This window comes from Alligator mississippiensis, chromosome 1 (genome assembly GCF_030867095.1).
Source record: "Alligator mississippiensis isolate rAllMis1 chromosome 1, rAllMis1, whole genome shotgun sequence".
Taxonomy (NCBI): Eukaryota; Metazoa; Chordata; order Crocodylia; family Alligatoridae; genus Alligator; species Alligator mississippiensis.
In genome coordinates this window covers 184,424,215-184,445,573 of record NC_081824.1, presented here as the reverse complement: position 1 = coordinate 184,445,573, position 21,359 = coordinate 184,424,215, and the positions used below count along the sequence as shown (strand labels likewise).

Below are 21,359 nucleotides of genomic sequence, written 5' to 3'. Positions count from 1 at the left end.
AGGGGGTCGGACTTGATAATCTGTTGAGGTCCCTTCCAACCCTAGCATCTATGAATCTATGAATGTTCACTTTCTTGCCAAAAAATTGCATTGACAGAAAACTTCAAATTGTCAACAAAGCTGGAATAAAGCTTTCACTTACCGTATTTACCTGAATATAAGATGACCATGAATTTAAGACAAATTCCCAATAGTTAATTTTTCTACATGGAAAATTTATAAATGTATCGTAATTTTCCTTTATGGAATGTAATTATTGGAGGATCATCACAGCCGGCAGTGGGGTTCCGGTGATAAGGGAGACAGTAATGGGGCAGGCAGTGGGGAGACAAACAGTAGGGCATGTGGTAGGGCAAGCAGTGTGGAGGCAGGGGGCAGGCAGCAAGAGAGGCAGGCAGCTTGCCCCCTGCCACCTGTCCACTCCCACTTATCCCCATTGTGCTTGGGGTCCCCTCCCTACTCTCCCCCAAGGTCTCTACTCCCACCTGTCCCTCCACCCTGCCCTTTACCTTTGCTGTGCATCAGTGGGATCCATCCCAGTTTCAGCCTGGGGCACTGAGCAAGGCTCCAGCCTGGCCCCATAGCAATGGCATGGAGCCAACACTGCTGCTACAGGGGTAGGCTGGAGCATGTGCGCTGTGCTCTGTACTCCGGGCTGTAGTGAGACTGGAACCTGATGGTGTGGAGCAAAGGTAAGGAGGAGTGTGGGAAAGGGGGAGAAGTGGTGCTGGGTGAGACTGGGGACAGCAGGGGTTTGAGGCTGCCAGGGAGAAGTGGTGGAGGTACAGGGGCAGCAGGAGGCAGGTAGCTGCTGCAACTCCAGCTCCAACCCAGAATTGGAGCCGAAGCCAAGACGCAGTGGCTGCCTGCTTCTCCTCTTTCATGTTGTACTTGATTATAAAGCAAGGAGCTTTTTCCCCATATTACTGGGGGGAACAAAATCTTGTATTCTAATCAATAAATATGGTACTTTACCTTTAATACTGGTGCTCTTCTTTTTTGCAGGCCTCCTGCCATGTGCTCCATGCCAGTCAGCAGAGCCTAACACCTACTTTGTAAGTTATACTAGTGCATAATGTCCACAGGGTCTTGAACTGTGCAGTATCATGCTATATTCATCACACACCAACCAAAGCCCCACGTTTCACCTTTGCTGACCATTCAAAGGCTATGTTGAAGGGTTACTTCATTACTATGTCAGCTGTGTGCACTTCACAATCAGTTTTGTACTAGTTTGTTATTCTCTGAGCCTCTTAGCTAAGTGCTGTGATACAAATAAATCAGTGGTATGCTAAAAAGTAGATACAATGACCTAAGGGGAATATACATTAAAAATATGGTACCCAACACATGTGCTGGGTGTTTTGCAGAGGACCAGGAAGACAAGAAAACTGTCCCAGAGAACTTCTGATATAATCATATGGTACAAACAGAACATAAGGAATGGGGAAAAGAAGTAATTTAACCTTCATGTGAGTTTGACAACTTGAAGGCAAATTCAGCATTGTACAAATGTTCAGCTCTGAAGTCTAAACATAGGTCTACCTCTAAGTTGCTTGTGTTACATAAGATGAGTTTCTTCAAGACCTCACTGGAGTGTTCCTTGCTTGCAAACTACTAAAAACTGGACTACTTTTAAAAAATTAGAAAATCTTGACCTACTGATAAAAACTGTCTAAAAGTATTAAAAGAGTTATTGTCATTGATATTCTTCCAAATTATTCTTCATTATATACTCCATTATGGGCAGAATTATATTTCACCTAGTGGGCAAATAAGGTACAGCTTGCACCTAACTCTGAGTTATTCAACTCATAGTTATTCCATTACTCCTTCTGGTTGTGTAAGTGTCCCAAATATAGGAATAGGGAAATGTGTGTGCATCCCTGAAAAGAGATCCAATTGCTATAATGGGGGGCCAGAAGCATAACAATATGCCCAGGCACCTAGGGCAGCTTCCACAGAGCAGCACCACATACAGGGGCAGTGGTGGCTTCCAGCTGCTGCCATGACACCAGTGTAATCACATAACTGTGATTGCACGCATTTTTTCCCATGTCTCTCCCCCACACTCCAGTTGACTGCAGCTGCTCCGGTCTCCCCACCTGTGCCCAGAGGTGGTAACAAAATCACTGTAATCAGGTCACTCAGTATAGTTGGAAGCTGCACTTTGATTATCCACTAGGTGAAATAGGATTCTGCCCTTTCTGCTCATATATCATCTGTTTGTTAGATGAAACAATGTTTAACTTGAGAACATTCTACCTCTCAATACAATTTTACCAGTTTTATCACAATATGTCTTGGGATGAAATGTAATATTATTTAGGCAAAAACTGTTTATAGGGTTTTAAGCTCCAAAAGCCGAACATTTGAAGTTAAGAATTGTGAATAATATGGCAAATCATGACACTCTCATTCTGTCCATTTGTGCATTATAACACATCTTTACTTATATGGTCAAATGCTGTTATTTTCCATGGGGACCTTGCCTCCTTCAGTAAATAGTCAAAACCTGGTGACAACAATTTTTTTGTGAGTAGTCTTCAGGCTGATTCAGTTCACATACATCAGTATTTCTTAAAATAAATAAATGCATTAAATCAACTTCATTTTCAAATAAAATGTCACTCTGTTTTGAATACATTATCAGCTACAAATTGTTCACCCAGCTATATAGGGAATCCATGATGATTTAATGCATTATGAAAGTGTTATTGGCACTCATTTAGGCTGACCTACATAACTCACTAATGGCTTCAGTTCTATGTAATGCAGTCAGCCCAAACTCATGCCAGTAAAATCTTTATTTTAGACCACACCATCATGTATTTACTCTTCACATGCCACATATAGTAAGTTGCGGGAAAAGGTATTTTACAAATTTATTTTAGTGTTTAAGAATACTAATGGCACCATTTTTATGTATCCCTTAAAAAAGCCAGTTGCTATGCGTCCAACTGATTGGGGCTCTGCTGAATCCATAAAAGCCTTTAAAATGACCTCAAACAGCTTTCCTATAAAAACATTTCCATAAAAATGTCACCGTTTTAAGGTTCTATCTCCCTAGACACTCCAAAGCTAGTAGCAAGCATTTGCGTGTCACAGTGGAAAGCTGGGAATATCCCATTCCCACTGGCATAAATCTTCAGCTTTTAGCTTTGTGGTAAAAGATAAGAACCTAAACCCTTTATTGGTCTAAGACTGAATATGGTCCATCCTGGGCCCTGTCACATTGTAAAGGGGACTTCCCATTAAGAAAGAGATTTGTGTGGCAGATTCTGTATATTTTTCGTGACAGCTATTTGAGGATCATCTAAAGTTCAGAGTGTTAGAAATAGTATCACCGGATACTGATTTACAGATAGAGAGCAAAGAACATTGATAGGGGGTCAAAATTAATGCCATTTCTCCTATGAGCATATGTTTGAAAGAGAAAGGATGGATTTGTAGTTAAGATACTTAAAAGAACCCAGTTCTGTTTCCATTTCTGCTGCAGATTTCACGTGCTACTTTGGACAAGTTCCTTAGGTTAAAATCTTGGCCCAGCTGTAATCAGTGGGGTTTGACTATTAACTTCAATAGGGCCAGAAAGTTGCCCTTAATCTTTCTATGAATTTTGTCTTTATTTGAGTATTAAGGTTCACCAATCTATTTTAGTGAATCTGAACCTAGTATTTAAGCAAGTTTGCTGCTTGGAGGCAGAACCAGACATGTCAGTTACTGGCAGCAGGAGGGAGGGATATTGTACCCCTAGAAGTTCAGTCCAGTTGCAGTAATTTCCATAGCAAGAATAATTCAGGTACGGGGCATGCACCAGTTACTTTAAAGTACATTTGGATGAGAACCTACAGGGCGCGTACAGGGAGCAAACACATCTGCAGCACCACATACTACATGGTCAGGTTTTCTCTGTGTTGCAAGGACATGCTGCCCATGTGAGCTCTGCTTTACTTTTTTTCCGGGGAAAAAAAGCAGAGCAGTGCATGCACAGGCAGTGCACACCGCTGAAAAGCAGAGCTGGGCTGCCTAGAGCCACTCTATGGCTGCCAGCCAGGCTCTGCTCAGCAGGATTGCCACTGCTGCAGCCCCAGGAGGCCCCCAGGACCCCAGGTAAGGCTGCTCGGGCCAGCCCGGTGCTGGCCCCAGCCTCTTCTACCACTCCCCAGGGTAACTTGCCACGTGCCAAAGCACATGTGGCACGGGCATTCCCCAGGGACAAGTAGCTGTGGTGCAAGATGCGCTGCTGCTTCTTGTCCCTAGGGAATCAAACTTCCACATTCATCTGGACACTGCCGCACAGTATCAGCTACCCTATGGTAGCTGCCTGTATACACACTCTTACCCCTGTGTTATGTGGAAGATAGCCTACCCTTCATTAAAAGCCATGGTTATCATTGAGTAGTTGATACGTTGAAGACTCACACCTTACTTTTCCCTGCAATAACTTGTTCATGTATGCATATTCTGTTTTATTTTTTAAAAATGCAGATTGTATTAGATTCATTCTGAAGAAAATGTATGGCTATTCCCCTTCTCCACAGCATAGTAAATTCCACTGAACAACAATTCTTCAGACATCAGTTTCTATGTCTTTTCTGGACAACACATTGGTATCTTAGGTGAGCTGGATCTGCAGATGTGTCATTCAAAGCAAGGACATTTCAGGTAACTGTTTTTATTCTTCTTTGTACTGCTGTCTTCATTTCTAATACCAGGTGATTTACATAGTGGCATGCCTCCAGAGTATGACCAGGATTCCATAAATATGGATATCCAAAACCAACATAGATTATATATAATCAGTTCTGCAACATATAGTGGGTGTCAGGGGCATATGCCCTAGGCACCACCTGAGAGGAGAGGCACCAGAAGGGAAAGAGGGGGCTTCACTTTACCCTGCCTATCACACTCTGCCTGCACTTTCCAGCTGCAAAAAGCAGCCGGACTAGGCAGTGTGTGTCATGGAGTGCAAGATATTCTGGGAACTGTAGTTTTGTAGAAGCAGTGGAGTTCACTTCTGCTGAGGGGAGAATTGACCCTATTCTTTGCCACTGAAATCAGCTTTTTTTTTGCCTTCTGGATATGAGTTTTGGCAGCAAAAAATGGGGTGGAAATTTCTCCCTGGCAGCAGAAAATGTCACTCCCACTCTAAAGGATTATAATTCCCAGATTATCTTGCAGTTCATGACACACTTGCTTGCTGCTGTTCCTGCACCCTGCAAGCCAAAAGGTGCAAGAGGAAGGTGGACGGAGAGTGAAAGAGGATTGCCCCAAATGTAGTTTTCCACTTTGGTCTCTGTATATAAATGACATCTCCCCCCCACTCTAAAGGCACAGAGAACACTTCTGCCAAAAGAAAGGACGTGGAACTAGTTAATATGCAGACTTCAGTAAATTCACATACCAATGGACATGTAGCAAATCTTAATATAGAAAATAAGACTAGTCTACTGTAAGTCTGCCAGTGCTTATAAGGTTTAGATTTTGATGGTGCAACAGAGGAAGAAATTTCCTTAGGAAATTAATAAAATGACAGTCAGGATTAAAAATACAATACTAAATCTTGTTTGAAAAAGATCTTAATATGAAATTAAAACAAAGCCAACAAAACTTAATCTAATGGAGAGAAAATGTAGCAAGCCTATAGTAAGGGTTCAATTTGAATAATATCATAAGGAACAGAGTGAGATTCCAAGGTTGTGCTCTATGACCAAGCAAGGTTAGAATAAAATGTATGGCCTAAGGAAGCATTTAATAATTGAGATTTCTATGAAATTGCATTTGAGAACATTAGATTTCAGATACTTGACCCACAATAAACTTTTATGAAAGAAAATCAAAGCACTGTTCCACTGTTTTAAAAATGGTCATTAAATTACACACGTTGCACCAGCCAGTTGTATTTGCTGGCTTCTCTTTTGGGGTCCACAAGTGTAATCATCACTTAATGCGGGTGTTTATTTTATAACTGTTTCATCCCAGACATGGGTGACTGGTGCCTCCTCAGTCGGGGTGGGGCACTTGCCCCCCCCAGCAGACAGTCTGCAGCCAGGGGGAGGTCCCCCTGCGGTTGGTCCCACAGACAGGGGAGGGGGTCCCCCTGCGGCTGATCCTGCCAACTCACAAGTCGCAGCAGCGTATGGCTGGCACTTCCAAGCGCACTGCTGGCACTTCCAGATGAGTGTGATTGGCCAGGGGGTGGAGGGGCACTTCACTTGGTACCCCCCACTCCCCAGATGGCGGTCTCGGGGGGCACCAGTGCTCTTTCTTGCCCCCCCGCCTATGAATGCTGGCTGTCAGGGGTTGCACCAGCACTCTCAGGTGGTGCATGTGCACCCCCATGCACCCCCTACGCATTGCCACTGATCCCAGAAGGAGAAATGTTTTTTCACTGGCCTTTCTCAGGTCCTCCTTTTGAAGCTGGCCCCCTGAGCAACCAAGAAAGGCAGATACATAGGGCCTGAAGGAAGAAAACAAGCCAAAGGGTGAATGGCTCAGCAAGACAGTTGATCCCCTAGTACAGTGCTTCCCAAACTTTTCCTTAGCATGACCTCATTTATGGCACCGTTTCCTCAGCATGACCCCATTTCCTCAGCCTGGCTCCTTACTCCCAACCCACAGCCCCCCATCCCTGCAACCCCATCTGCTGATGTTGCAACCCAATTTGGGGTTGCGACCCACAGTTTGGGAACCACTGCTCTAGAAGGAAGGGAGCTGGGTTCTGGCCTGGAGCTCTGCTGCCAGTGAGGCAGAACCTTCCCCACTATACTGCCCTTCCTCCATTGTTTTCCAAAGATAATTAAAATGCAAGGGGCAGAGGATCTGCTTCAAGCGACATGCTGGGGTGGGGGACAGGGATCTGAATAATGTCTGATGTCTTCTGGTGCTTAGAATATTGTGCTAGGAAGCCAAATAGATATAGATGCAAACCCCTTAAAATCCAGATCCGCAGCCTCCTGAGCAAGTGCCCCTAAGTATTAAGCTATCAAGGCTATCGTTGGAGAAAGCCCTTCTCCTGACTTGCACTTGCAGGTATGTACGTGCATAGTTATCTACATGCATGGAGTTATATGTCCAGGAAAAAAGAATCCCTACCTGCATGTACATGCCAAAAATGCCACTTATGCAGCTAAAAAAAATGCTACTTCAATGGCCAAAGGGGAACAACAATTTCACCCCAGCTGGTTGCTTAATTTTTCTCCCTGTATAGAACCCTGATCAGAAAAGTCTGTCTGTGCAGAAGTCAGTCAATTTTCTTCTTCCTTCAAGCCAATATTATTGCAACCATGATCCTGGAGAGAGGTTGTGGGAGCATGTTTAAGAACAAATGGTAATGATCGAAATTTGGAAAAGAAGAGGTCTGTCTTCCATCTGCAAAGCATAAGGAGTGCCTGAGGATGGTAGAAGGAGAATGCTTTGAAGACAAGACTCCACTGGGAACTGGCTTAGATGTTTCAGACAAGGCTATGTTCTGCTTGTCCACACTTCTCTGTGGCTAGAAGGAGGTTGGGGAGTAAGCTGCAATACTTTGATTTGATCTAGGCAGTGAAATACTTCATTTAAGTTGTGGCCTTTGTGAGTTTCTGAGACTGGGAATGAGTCACAGCTGTTCTTGAAATTCTTGCACAGCTCTAGTGCAGCCATTTTGGACAATGTAAAGTGATGGCATTCAGTCAAAGTCTTTTTCTTGCAAATTATTATCAATGGGCTTTTTCTTGCCAATTAAAAGAGCCTGGTACCAACTGAGGGTTTAACTTCAGTTACAGTTGGTTGGGAAGCAGGCAGGTAACTCTAAAGCAAAGGAGGACAGCTACAGAACTTGCTCTTGTTTTAGCCAACGCTTACTGGAAAATAGTCTCCTGTTGTACTTCTCACACTGCTTCAGTTTGCCCTATGACCTACATCCTTTCCATGGTGTTGAGCCTATATCCTTTTCTTGGCAAGAGCCAAGGTTATAAATCAGTTTTTCTGCAGTCTCTCAATAAGATCACCTTTCCACAAGGATTTCCACTCTGTCACTAAGATAGCTGGGAACTGATTTGTATAGGAGTCTTATTTCAAGGACCAAAACCCCATACAGCTGCATGAAACAGATATGAATTACACTTTTCTTCACCCATGGAGAAGCCCTTAAGCCAAGAAACTTTTAGTCTGAGAGGGACTGCACTTGCAATACTGTCCATTCACTTTTGCATTGCTTATGAAAGCATGTGGGAGCACTTAGAGTGTCATATGACACTTCCTATTTATTTTTTTATATATCACAAATGAAGGCAACTTCAGGAGGTAGAGTAGTACTCTGCTGTCAATGACTGATCCAACTTGTGAGGAGACTGAAATATCCACTGCAGTGGATCTGTGGACCTTGGCATCGGTAATGTAACTAGAGGGGCAAGCAAGGCACCAGCCCAGACAACAACTATAAGGGGGTACCAGAATGGCCCCCTACGACTCTTTACCACAGTGGAGGAAGCCATGCACTGCCCTGTTATTAGAGCTTGGTGTCACATCCCTGTACCCAGAAATGCATCTGGGGGGGGTCAGGGGCAAGTGGAATGGTGAGTTTTTCTCACAGCAGGTGCAACCCTGCAACCAGTAGCATATCTGGGGAGGGGAGCAATTAGGGGCCCAGGGGCAGCTCCCAAGGAACTTGCACCATTTGATTTCTTTATTAGTGACTTGGATGAGGGGGTGAAAAGCACCCTGTTTAAATTTGTGGATGACACCAAAATTTGGGGTGAGGTGTACATGCTAGAAGGGAGGGACAGGATACAGCTGGACCTGGACAGGTTACAGAGGTGGGCAAATGAGAATCGGATGGGATTCAATAGTGACAAGTGCAGGGTGCTGCACTTGGGCAGTAAGAACCAGCAGCATACCTATAGGCTGGGGAATGCTCTTCTTGAAAGCACAGTGACAGAAAGAGATCTTGGAGTCATTATCGAGTCCAAAATGAACATGGGCCGACAATGCGAGGTCACGGTCAGTAGGGCTAACTGCACCTTGTCATGCATCCACAGATGCATCACGAGCAGGGCCAAGGAGGTGATCCTCCCCCTCTATGCGACACCGGTCAGGCCGCAGCTGGAGTACTGCATCCAGTTCTGGGTGCCGCACTTCAGGAGGGATGTGGACAGCATTGAGAGGGTCCAGAGGAGGGTCACTCGCATGATCCGGGGACAGCAGGGCAGACCCTACGAGGAGAGGCTACAGGAGCTTAACCTGTTCAGCCTCCACAAGAGGAGGCTGAGAGGGGACCTGGTGGCCATCTACAAACTTACCAGGGGGGACCAGTGGGGAATGGGAGAGACCTTGTTCCTCCAAGCGCCTCCTGGAATAACAAGGAATAATGGCCATAAATTGTTAAAGAATATGTTCAGGCTAGACATTAGAAGGCAATACATCACAGTCAGGGCGGCTAGGATCTGGAACCAACTTCCAAGGGAAGTGGTGCTGGCTCCTACCCTGGGGGTCTTTAAGAGGAGGCTTGATGATTACCTGGCTGGGGTCATTTGAGCCCAGTTTTCTCTCCTGCCTAGGACAGGGGGCCGGACTAAAAGATCTGCAAGGTTCCTTCTGACCCTATATCTATGAATCTATTTATCTATGAAATTATTACCTAGCTATTGTTACCACTAATGTGGTGCCAGGAGTAGATCCAGGAAAAGGGCAAGGAGCATGCAGCTGCCACTCTGACAATGTTGCACATACTCAACAAGCTCTTAGCTCACTTCCCAGTCAGCACAGGCTCCATGTAAGCGATGAGCTGTAAACTCACCAGCTGATCTAGGTGAAGTCTGGCTAGAGCCCAGGGTGGTGAAGGCTACTGCTGTTTGCTTTTCCCTTCCTTCTTTGTCCCTACTGAATTCAGCAGCAGCAGAAGAAAGGAGGGGACAAGTGGCAACAGCAGCAGTCATCCCCTGGGCTCTGGAGCCACTCGAAAGCAGGGGCTCTGGCCAGGCCCTACACCAAGAGCTCATGTGCAGCACAACTGCACAACTAGGGGGGAGGGTGTGATCATGCTGCCACACCCCATTTGGATCCATCCCTATGTCATGCTAAATGTCACTCAGTGGCCTAGGTAATACTCTTTCAAATCCATTGTAGCTTCATAATTCAGTCTTTTTATTGGGAGATTACCTGGAGAAAGGTAATTTGCCTTCTCTTGCTTATTTCCAAAAAAACTGAGAAAAGGGTTAAATCAATTTTAAAAGCCTCTACCCAATCCACTTCAATTTGCAAAATTAATGGAAACATGCCATATTTTAAAAGGTAAGCAGAAAAAAAAGAAAAGAAAAAATACAAATGCTAAAAATAAATTGCTAAAAGAGAAACGTTCCTGTAATTTTAGGTTTAAAATATGAGCCTGAGTAATCAAGGAAAGTATTTTTACTGCCCTGTCAATATTTTTCCTGGAAGCTTTGGTAAATAGACTTTCTTTAGATCTGTAGTGTGCGTGCCTAATGGTCTTAGGTGTCTCTTACCACAGAAAACTTTATCCTTAAGAAATACAGTAAACAGGAACTCTGTGGTTACGTAGTTCCTGAGAGAAAAAAAAAAGAAACATGTTCACTGCCATGACACACAGACAATTTATACTGACTTAAGAAGAAGCTGTTCTCTTCTAGCTGAATCTTTCTTGCCAGCCTTTGTTTCCAAAGAATGAAAGAAGGAAAGAGAGAAAGAAAGAGGCTACCAGTGACCTGGATCATGTTAACCTCCACCTAATCCTGGGAGCCCTACAGAAGTGCTGGAAAGTGTAGAGAGTTTATTCTGTCTCTCCAAATCCCTATTTATTTCCCTTGCTAGTGAAATGATTGGTCGTTTTCTCTTCTAAATCAGTGGCTTGTGGACATTATGACTCGTCCTAACTAAGCTAGGAAAATGAACTTGAGAGAGCTTAGACACATGTCATTTTCATAGCATCAGCACTCCAGTCACTTATTTTTATTAGTTTCTTGCCTTGAAAGCTGGCACTTAGGCAAACTAAATAGCACAGTATCTTTTTGACTCCACAAATTTCCCCTTCACCTGTGACCCGCCTCCATAATGTGATTCACTAAGTAGTACTAATCCTAAAATCAAATTGAAATCTAGCATTCTGCCTCCTAACCTGCCCAAACTCATTAACTATGCAGATGTCTAGCGCAGAGGAAGGTTTGTCAAGAGAAACAAATGTCAATATCTCACTTCAGTGAATTGCTATCAATGACAAGGATACTTGTATACTCCGTGACTAATGCATATTCTGTCTGGTTTTGCGTGTTTAATAGATAGGAAGGTTTTCCATTTCTCTTGGACAAATTCCTCTTGTAATGATATGTACCAAGTTAGAAGATACAAAGTTGAGACCTAGAGAATCATACGGTGATAATGTATGGTTGTCTGAAACAACTACCTAGAAACAATGATGTAAGAATTCTCTCTTATACAATTTCCTTTCCTTAGCAATAAATTCCCTTGCTATGAAAGATCATTAAACATATAGCGTTTACAAACAAGCATTCAACTCAGCTTGTATAACAATCAATAAAACATTGTTCCCCAAAGTAGCCTTTGTGCCAAATGCATTGCCAAAATATAGACTCATATTGCTTGAATCATTCCTCCCCAAGGGCTATTAGCAATCTGAAGTGGAGGAAACAGCAAGTCAGTTCAGATAAAAATGGCTATTCATTAATAAAGCTTTAATGACAGATTAAAAGACCGTTCTGTGGGTAAAACCAGGATGAAGTTTTTGATCTGTCTCGGGGTAAATTAAATTGTATTTGAATGGTGTTTGTCATTTCATTATCATAGCACTCATATATTTTTAATCAGTGCCATAGAAATGAAGCAGGGCGGGTGGGGGAGGGGGAGGGATTGAGTGGGGGCAACTGCCCTGGGCGCCAAAGTGAAGGGGCACCAACAGCCACTGCCCAGCCACGGCGGGGCATGGGACGGAGCAGCAAGCAGCTCATTTTGGGGGGCACAGGGATGGGGGAAGGGTGGCTCCCAACGCTGTGTGTACTCCTGGGCAAGCATGGCGGGCGGTGGGGGGGGATGTGCCCCTTGGATCTGTGCGCAGGGTGCCACCGCAGGCTTTGCCCTGGGCACCAAACTTAGTTGGTACAGCACTATTTTTAATTAACTTTACCTGTTTAGTACAATTAGTACTTTTTAGCTCTGTGACTTCTCTCAATATCTCTGTTTCAGGTACTTCTACAAAGCCCATTGTGGGGGAGGCCATTAAATAATGTGTGGCATTTACTTTTCACTTCCTACTCAATGTTTTCCCTCTGACAAATTGTTCATCCTCTCAACAGGTCCCTGATGGGAGACTGCATGAAGGAGATAATCTATTCCAGGTTCTGCACTCACACAAGCATGTTTCTAGCAAAGCTGCTAGATGCTTCTTACCTTTCCCAAGAGCTACTGCATAAGCATTTCTTGTAGAATCAATGGAATATTAATCATTTTTAAAGCTGGTCAGAAATTTTCCAATGAATGTTTTTCTGCCAAAAAAATGCTGATTTGTTGAACCCAAAACTGTTTGAGAGAGAGAGAGTCAGAGTCAAACACTCTCTTGACTTCAAAAAATGCTAGAAAAATGTTTTGAAATTTTCCATTTCAAAGCTTTTGAACTGAAAAGTTTCATCTGTTGCAGTTCAAAACAACTTGATCTACAATTTTATTGGAATTGGACTTGCTGGATAAGCCATGTACAGCAGGTCTGGGTGCTAATTTGTAGGGGACAAAGTCACAAAAGACTTCAGACACTGCAGCATTCCTTCTTGCAGAACCTGACTTTCAGTTGTTCTGCTGCCTATTGCAATTTTCAGCCTGGGATCCACTAAGCGCATTTACAGGATTCTAAATGCTCAGTAGACTAATTCTACTGTGCATTACTGCATCACAGCAAGAGCTCACCACTAAGAATGGAGAGGGTAAGACCCTAAGCACAACTCTCTTAAAGGTACAGAATCAATACAGGCTTGAGAGAGGCTGTCTATTTCTGCTCAGGATTCTCAGATGTGAATCCTGCACCAGAATTAGGAACCTCAAGTTGGTAAACTGCCAAACAGACAGACAGTAAGGCCTACCCCAGTAGGTCAGTGGTGAGGACACTAACTCAGAAGAAAGAGACCTACTTTCAAATCCTTTCTTTGCCAAATTTGGAGCAAGGAGTTCAAATCATGTCTTAGCGCACACAAATGCAAAGAGTTAATTATGTAGTTGTTGGCGAAGAGACTTGACAGATGCAACCAGTAAGCCACCCACCTGCTACAGAGTCAATTGCCTGTTCTTTCATCTCTCTCTCCTCCCCACTCCCTCTACCCTATGAGTCTTTCATTAGCTCTTCAAAACAGAAGAGCCTGTGAATGAGTCATTCCAGAATATCCAACAGTCTGGTCCTGTCATCCGTGGAGACCTGGTTTCATCTCCCTGGTGCAAAAGGACCAGAGGAAGAAACTGCATACTGGTCTCTCACTTTCCAAATGAGCACCCTCACCTTTGGACCACACAGACAGCTTTGCAAGCACAGGCCTGCAGATTAGCCAAAGACTTGGCTTTCTTTTGTGAGAGATCTAATCACTCAATTCTGATAAAGCCGGTGGGGCCAAACCCATAGTTATGGAAAGCAAGGGAATGCCTACTTTGAGGATCGTGCTACACTTAGGTCTAATCTATGGCTCTAGTATCAGGACTTTGATACTTCTTCACCAACCCATAGGCAGAAACTGAAATGACATAAGGTCTCTAAACATCTACAAAGGTAGGCAACAGCTGAGGAGGGCTGTAGGCTCCCAAAAGCCCTCAAATGTTGGATTTAGAAGCAGAGGTTGAGGATTGTGAATTCCGAGTGACTGCCAGCATCACTACAGCTCTGAATAAGGCAGCCATCTATGGTGAAAAATAATGTTCATAACACAAACTGGTCATCGGTGTTTCCTGAAAACTAGTTTAGACAGTTCCCTGCTTAGCCTGCTGGCTTATGCGAATCATGTTTCCAGGTGCATCTCTCTCCCCAGTACAGGGAGCATAAGTATCGAACTTGGATGTTGCAAATACCACTAGGCCAGGGGTGGGCAAAATATGGCCCCTGGGCTGGATCCAGTCTGTGAGGCAATTCTATTCAGCCCGTGAGGCCCCTAAAACATTTAGAAAATTAATATTCATCTGCCCTTGGTTCCTGTCAAAAATGACAAAAATGACAGGAACCGAGGGCAGTAGGACCCAGGGGAAGCCTGGCGGGCTCCCACAACAGCAGGGCCTGCCCAGCCCCACCCCCTAGCTGGAAGCCCCTCCCGGGGCTTCTGGCTTGGAACCATGTGGCTGCCTCGGCCAGAACCGCAGGTAAGGGGAAAGGAGGGGGGAGGGCAAGGGAGGACCCTGGGCAGGAAAGGAGCTCGGGGAAAAGTGGCCTGGAGGGAAAAGTGGCCCCTTGCCCACCCTGTGGCCGGTGCTTCACACTGCAGCCACTCGCAGCCCATGAAGGGCTGCCTGTGCCTGCAGCAGACAGCTCCACATGGGCTGTGAGCGGCTGCAGCAGGGAGTGCCGGCCATGGGGTGGGGGAGGGGCCACTCTTCCCCATGCTCAGCTTTTCCCCAGGCTCCTTCCTAGCATGGAGGAAAGTGGCCCTTCGCCCACCCCATGGCCAATGTCCTGCCCTGCAGCCACTCACAGCCCATGCGGGACTGTCCAGAATAGGCACGGGCAACCCCAGGCAGGCTGCGAGCAGCTGCAGTGTGGCACAGAGCAGGCAAGAGGCTGGTTTTCTGCCCCCCCACCATGCTCAGCACCAGCTTGTGGCCTGGCCCCACTGCCAGCCTGGCCCCTGCACTGGCTCCGGGCTCACCAGTCAGGGCTGCATGTGGTGACAGCAGTTGCGGGCCCCCTGCTTGCTGCACCAGGCAGTGTTTGCTACTGCTGTCTGTGGGCTGCCCAGCGCATGAGCTCTGGGTGGGCAGCAGCAGCCAACACTGCCCAGTACAGCAAGTGGGGGGGCCACAGCTGCTGCTGCTGATGGGCAAGCCCAGAGCTGGCTTGGAGCCCAGGCTGGCAGCAGGGCCAGGTTACAAGCTGGTGCTGAGTGTGGGGAAAAGTGGCCCCTCACTTGCCCCATGGCCAGCGCTGCACACTGTAGCTACTTGCAGCCTGTGTGGGGCTGCCTGCGCCTGCTCCAAACAACCCCATGTGTGCTGCAAGTGCCTGCAGCAGGGAGCACTGGCCATGGGGCAGGTGAGGGACTGCTGTTCCCTACACTCAGCACTAGCTTCTTCCCTGCCGGCAAGCAGGGAGTCGGCGCTGTGTGCTGCCCCCGGCCTGTACCGCGGGAGTGGGGGGGACTGGGAGTGAGTGGGCGGGGAGGCAGCAAGAGCACAGGGCCCGCACCGGTGCCCCGGGGCCAGTGCCAGTGGGGCCCAGAGCAGGGTGGCAGGAGCATGGGGTCCCAGCTGGTGGGGGCTGTATGGAGCCAGGCCAGCTCCCCCCTCTCCCTGCTGCTGCAGCCCAGCCCAGTTCCACAGACCTCTGCCAGCCTGTGCCCCGCTTTGGGCCCCACTGGTGCTGGCCCTCGGACATTGTTCCCAAGGCATTGGGACATTGGTTCCAAGATGGTGACCAGGGGCCGGGGCATCTGTCAAAGGGTGGGGCACCTGGCAAGTGGCGCGGCTACCCATGCAGCACTCGACAGCCTGCCAAAACTGGGTAAGAGGCCCTCCACCCAAAATAATTGCCCGCCCCTGCGCTAGGCATTTAGGTGCTTAAAAGTTTGACACTGCTTCACTTAGCACATAATTCCCTTTCATAGTCTAGCCCCTAATCCCTAAGTCATTTTACAGATCCAGGAACTCACGTGTTCTACTCACTGGATCTACATGTGCAAATGCTCTGGGGTAATTTACTCTAAAGTAAACCCACCCAGGACAGGCAGTCTGCTCCCACCCACACTGGCCCTGAACCAGCCCCTGCAGCAGGCAGGGGAAGCTCTAAGATGCTGCAAGGAGGCAGAGCAGGGCAGGAGCAGCCCTAGACTGAACTGCTGAGCAAATATGCTCCTGATGGGTGCACATTCAGATACATGTGTGGTCGCAGTTTAATGCACCTGAATTTTCTGCACAGAAAATTCAGGTGCATTAATTGCACGTGTAAATATGCCCATGGATAGATAAACACAGAAGTAACAGTATTTTTCCATACCAGTACTTTAACAGAGCAGTGCAGTAAACAACATGCTAACTATATCAGAAATCCTTTTCGTCCCCCAAATTCAACCTAGTACTGTTTATTTTTGTGCAACAATAAAAACAGATGTTTTCTAGCATTTTTACTTCTCCAGATGTACCTTTTAAACTGTTGTCAACTGTTCAGAGGCACTGCTGATTTTTTGGAGAGCTGAGATGGCTGTGGGAAGTTAACTACTTGGCATTGGAAGTTTGGGTGCACAGTCCATATTTTGTAATGGATACTCCATGATTAAGGATTCACTTAGGACTCTTTCAAAGGGTCCCGATGTGGCTTAAGCCTCCAGTACAAAGTATATAACTCTTAGCAAACTGGACTTTCAAGTGAATGCACTGTATATTAATAGACACAGATCATAGCTGCCAAAACACACAAATTCTCTGCATGATCACTTGGATTCCCAGTCTCTCTTGTTGGGGAGGAAATGTAATGATCACATGGAGAATTAACATGAGAGACCACTGTTAAAAACAAATAAAGGAGAACCATATTTCCCAACAGGAAACAGAAAAAAAATCCGCCATCTGATTCCTATGGAACCTAAACTATAACATAGTTATAGTTACTTTAACATATAAATTTCCATGTGTTCTTTATACAATGTAATAAGGAAATCTTCCTATCCAATTTGTATATGATAAATAGAAACAGAGGCACCAGACAGCCTGATTTCATTTCTCTGTCTTTGGGTGCATACAAGCATTCCAATAAACTGGGGAAACTTAGCAGTTTTGTTTAAGCTGTTAGAAACCCTACCAGTTGAAACCTGTATAAGCATTTAAAGGGCTGGCTGTGTGCTCTGCAGACAGCCTGCACTGCTAACAGCACTAAGGCAAAGGGGACCAGTAAACACATCCCAGTATGCATTGCAGACTCCTCTTTCTCCCTGGAGAGAGATGACAGCATGCCAGCGTATAGGTGAGGGCTGATTGGCTAGTGGCCCCAGGGAACCACATGTCCCCACTCTCTCCACAAAACTCCCTTTCTCCCTCACCATTGTTAGGAAGGTCTGCTATCTTGTCCAGCCTGTCAATTTCTCCTCCAGCAACCTAATGCTGTGGCACCAACCGTCTTATCCAGCACAGGCTGGATGAAAAATCAACACTCTTCAGCTCTCCAGGCCTCCAGTTAGGGTCTGGATGGAAGGGAGCAGGAGGTCAGGGTGCTCCAGGATCAATGGAGGCAGGGGTATGTGGGTGACAGGGGAGGGGAATGGGTGCGTTTCATTCCCAGTAGGAGCTGTGCTGTTTGGACATGGAGGGGAAGGATCTGGCAGATCCACTTTCTACTTAATTGGACCCAGATCCACCAAACCCCACTCTGTTGCCATACCCAAACTACATGGATTCCCCCCCACACACATACACTGGGAACAGAGACCCCAGACCCTTCCCCTACTCCCACAATGGGCTTTCAGGTAGGGCCCATGGGAGAAGGAAGTCTGGGGGGTGGGGGAAGAAATGGAGGGGCCAGATCAGGCCAGACCATGGCCTTGTGGAGATTGGGCACCAGGGGACTCCAGGACTGGCAAAGGGCCATGGGTTAAGAGAAGCCAGGAACAGGGGTGCTGGGTCAGACCAGAAAATGTCTTTGCAGGGGGAGACAATGGTCTCTGGGAAGAGCAGGGGAAGTCTGGTCAGTGTCTGTGTGGGACACATCAGGGGACTCCAGGAATGGCAGAGGCAGGTGTGAGTTGGGGATCTTGTGCTTGTTGGTCACTTTCCCTCACATGCTGAGGGTGGCAGCACATGTCTGCTGGGGACTGGGCATTGTGTTCCTGCATTATTTTGGCTCTGCTTCAGCTACTGACAATACAATAAATGTTTTGGTGACATTAAAATGTATTTCATCCATGTCTGTCTGCTGTAATGGGAAGGGTTGTAGAGTCATGGGGAGGGAGGGAGGGAGGTAAGCCTGTGGGGTACAGAGATGAACAGTAATCAGGGATGCTGCACAGTGCCCATAATATTTCCTCTGAATGGATGAAGCTTCTCAGTGTTCCCTACCCACTCCACCCAATGGGGGACCTTGTGGAGCTGGGACATTTATTATTGTGACCAGAGAAAGACACAGGTTGAGTGGTGGTAAGCTGGCCCAGAATTTTGTTAATGTGGGAAGCAGTAGTTGGCTGGGTGCTGCACAGCACATGTAATATTTCTTCTGAGCACATGCAGCATCTCAGGGATCAGGAGTTCAGATGGTGATTGGCAGTGGAAGAGAACAAAGCAAATTCAAAACCAGGCAGGCAGGCTTCACTAACTGCTACATTTCTAGTATTGAAAGACAGACATGCCCATTAGCAGCTCATGCAAGCCCCTCACCTTACAAGCCAGCAAATCCCCTCCCCCTACCTTTCTATATTTTCCTTCTTACACACAGGGAACATGAAGTGAAGAATCAAACAAACAAAGCAAATAGAAGCCTTTATTTACAAGTCAAATATTAAGGATAATTAAACAAACCACAGAACAGCTTTTATAAGATAACTACACATAATTACTATAACAAAGGAATTCCTTTTTACTACCATAATGATGCATGATTTGTGGAAAAAAAAAATCAGTCTAAGCAATAATCATTTCTAACCAAAAGACCTTGGCTCTAAGATGGACTTTCTAAGCTTGACTGTGAACTGGTGGATGGCAGAACTTAGATCCGTACTGGTCCATCCCACTCCTGGGAAGGAGTGGAGCCAACAAATAGCAGGCATAGAATCATTGCAAGGATCTCAGCCATTATTTGCCTGTCCTTCCAGGTCTGGAAATACCTCCTGGACTCAGAGTGATTCCTATCACACTGGATGACCATGAATCTGTTCATAGCCAGACAGATCTGTCTCACCATTTCATGAAGCCAATGCTTGCAGTCCCTGAGGACTTTCATGATCCTGTCTATACATTCAGTGGCAGCAGCCTGCCTCACTAGTCTGTGTGTCCTCAGTGGTGGCATTGCAAGTGGAGCTGAAAAGCAAAAAAATGCAAGAAATAGAGTGAGTTAAAGACAGTGCTCTAAAAAGATACACTCAGAGAATCTTGTGAGCAGATAAGAAGCAGGCAACTCAAAATGACCGAGAAGGGGTGCCTGGACATGGGTAGTAGCAGGCCTTGAGTGGCTGCAAACAACTGCCCACCCATTTTGGCTACCATTGCACCTCCCTGCTGTGCATTGCCCTGTACCTCCTGGCACTGCTCACCAACTCCTGGGGTCTTTAAAGCACTGCCCTACACCTTTCCCCTCCTCTCCTTCACCTCATAGCCCAGCCTAATCACAGCTGTCAGTTCAGGTGACTTAAATGATCCCCAGGGCTTCACATACCAGATGTGGAAGTCGAGCTTCATGGTTTATGCTCCTCAGAGGAAGTGGCAGGTGACATGACTGGGGCCCTGGCACTATCTTGTCCACTGGAGACCCCATGAGTCACAGCAGTGGTTTGCAATATCTCAGCAGCTGAGAATGCCCCAAAGGCCTCTGTTCCAGTGAATTCACAGTGATCCAGTACCTCCATTAACAGCTGGAGGTACCTGTAATGGGCCATGTCATGCAGGGTGTGCCCTGCTGCTGTGCTTTGGTGAAATCCCTGTGAATAGCAGCCTGCAGCATGTTTGGCTTGACAAAGCACTGGACTGCCATCCTGTTGTGCCCTCGGTTGCCTATTCTCCTGACAACATCAAGGTAGATGTGCCGGTTGGCCTACAGGCTGCAAATGAACTGGTGCACAATCTCAGGGTCCTCCAGCACCCACACCAGGCTCTTCATTTCAGTGAAGGTCCAATTGGCTCTAGACCTATGCGCCCCAGTCTGCTCCATCAGACAACCTGAATCAATAAGGAGTACACCAGGAAGCTGTGTACTCAATTTATAAACCTTGAGGTGACAGTTCCAAGGGAAGTTCACCCCCCTCCCATCCTGTTCTTGCTGGGCAAAGTTTGGTCGTCGGGCATGCTGGTGCCAGGCAGGGTCAAGTCAGGGAGGGGGGCTTTGCACCAGTGGCAACTTTGTATCTTATTGTCATACTTGTTCTGGACATCTTTTAGCCCTGCTAGGTCTTTTAGCCCTGTGTATGCCATGGCACAGTAGCAGGCTACCCAAAGAGCCATGTACTAAGAATTAAGTCCTAGAAGGGTGCCCACAGGATCCCTGTTGGGGCATGCCAGTGCCCAAAGTCTACCCAGTGACCTATGTATCAAGACATTGCTCCCCCAGCAGGACATGGTCTAAACTGCTGAACAGTTCAGACATAGCCAGTGAGGGAATGAATGCTGACAGAACTCACCTGTAATTCATAAAGTAGGCACACTTAATTCTCATGCAGGCTTACAGAACTCCACTTGTTGAGTTTACATAAAGCCAGCAAGTGAATTAATGGCGTTAGGGGAACAATTACACCACAGCCAGCCAAAAAGGGATGTTTTAGCATTGCAGGGTGGAGGGGAGTGGGGGTTCCTCACGGATGTTGCCAGGCAAAGTCTGGGGATTTTTGCTGGGCACACAACAGCTATGCTCTGTGACTGTTAGAAGTTTTGGTGCCAGTCAGCAGCATTCACCAGGGCTCCCTCTGTGTCCTGCCATGTCCTAAAACATTCATTACACAAAATACCTGCAAAATATAATGACACTTGGTGGATAAGGGGGCTCACCACACAAAAATTGTAGGGACTAGGGGTGTGCGAAATGGGCTGTATTCAATTTGGATTCAGATAAGCCTGAATCGGGGATAGTGATTTGATTTGGATCACTGTCCCCAATTTGATTTGGCTGAATCTGAATCTGTAGATTCAGTGATGATTTGGAGAATCAGTGATTCAGCCATAGACACAGTTTTAAATGTTTTTTTCTACATACCTTGAGGTACCAGGTGTGGCTCATGAATGCTGTGATGGTGGGGTGGCTGGAGCATCCCACAGGATCATTGGGGGGGGGTGTCATGTGCTCAGTGGTGAACCCAGCAGTTCAGATTCATGGCTGCATCATTCCAAGTTGCATTGTCACAAACTAAACTACATTGGGATGGGGATTTGTTTATGACAATGCAAACTCATTTAAATCACCAAAACTCTTGTATGTGTAAAGTGTGATGCCATTAAGCCAAACAAAAGGGCAATTTTCATCATGTGTACAAGCACCCTAA

The 21,359-nt window shown here is 46.3% G+C and overlaps 1 long non-coding RNA gene across 1 annotated transcript; it reads left to right on the top strand.

The window, feature by feature from the left end:
* The first annotated feature begins 1,002 nt into the window (after positions 1-1,002).
* LOC109282112 (uncharacterized) lies at positions 1,003-14,425 on the top strand. The gene is made up of 3 exons (XR_002088984.2): positions 1,003-1,055; positions 4,545-4,668; positions 12,309-14,425. It is a non-coding gene; the product is annotated as an uncharacterized LOC109282112 (long non-coding RNA).
* Positions 14,426-21,359: the final 6,934 nt, after the last annotated feature.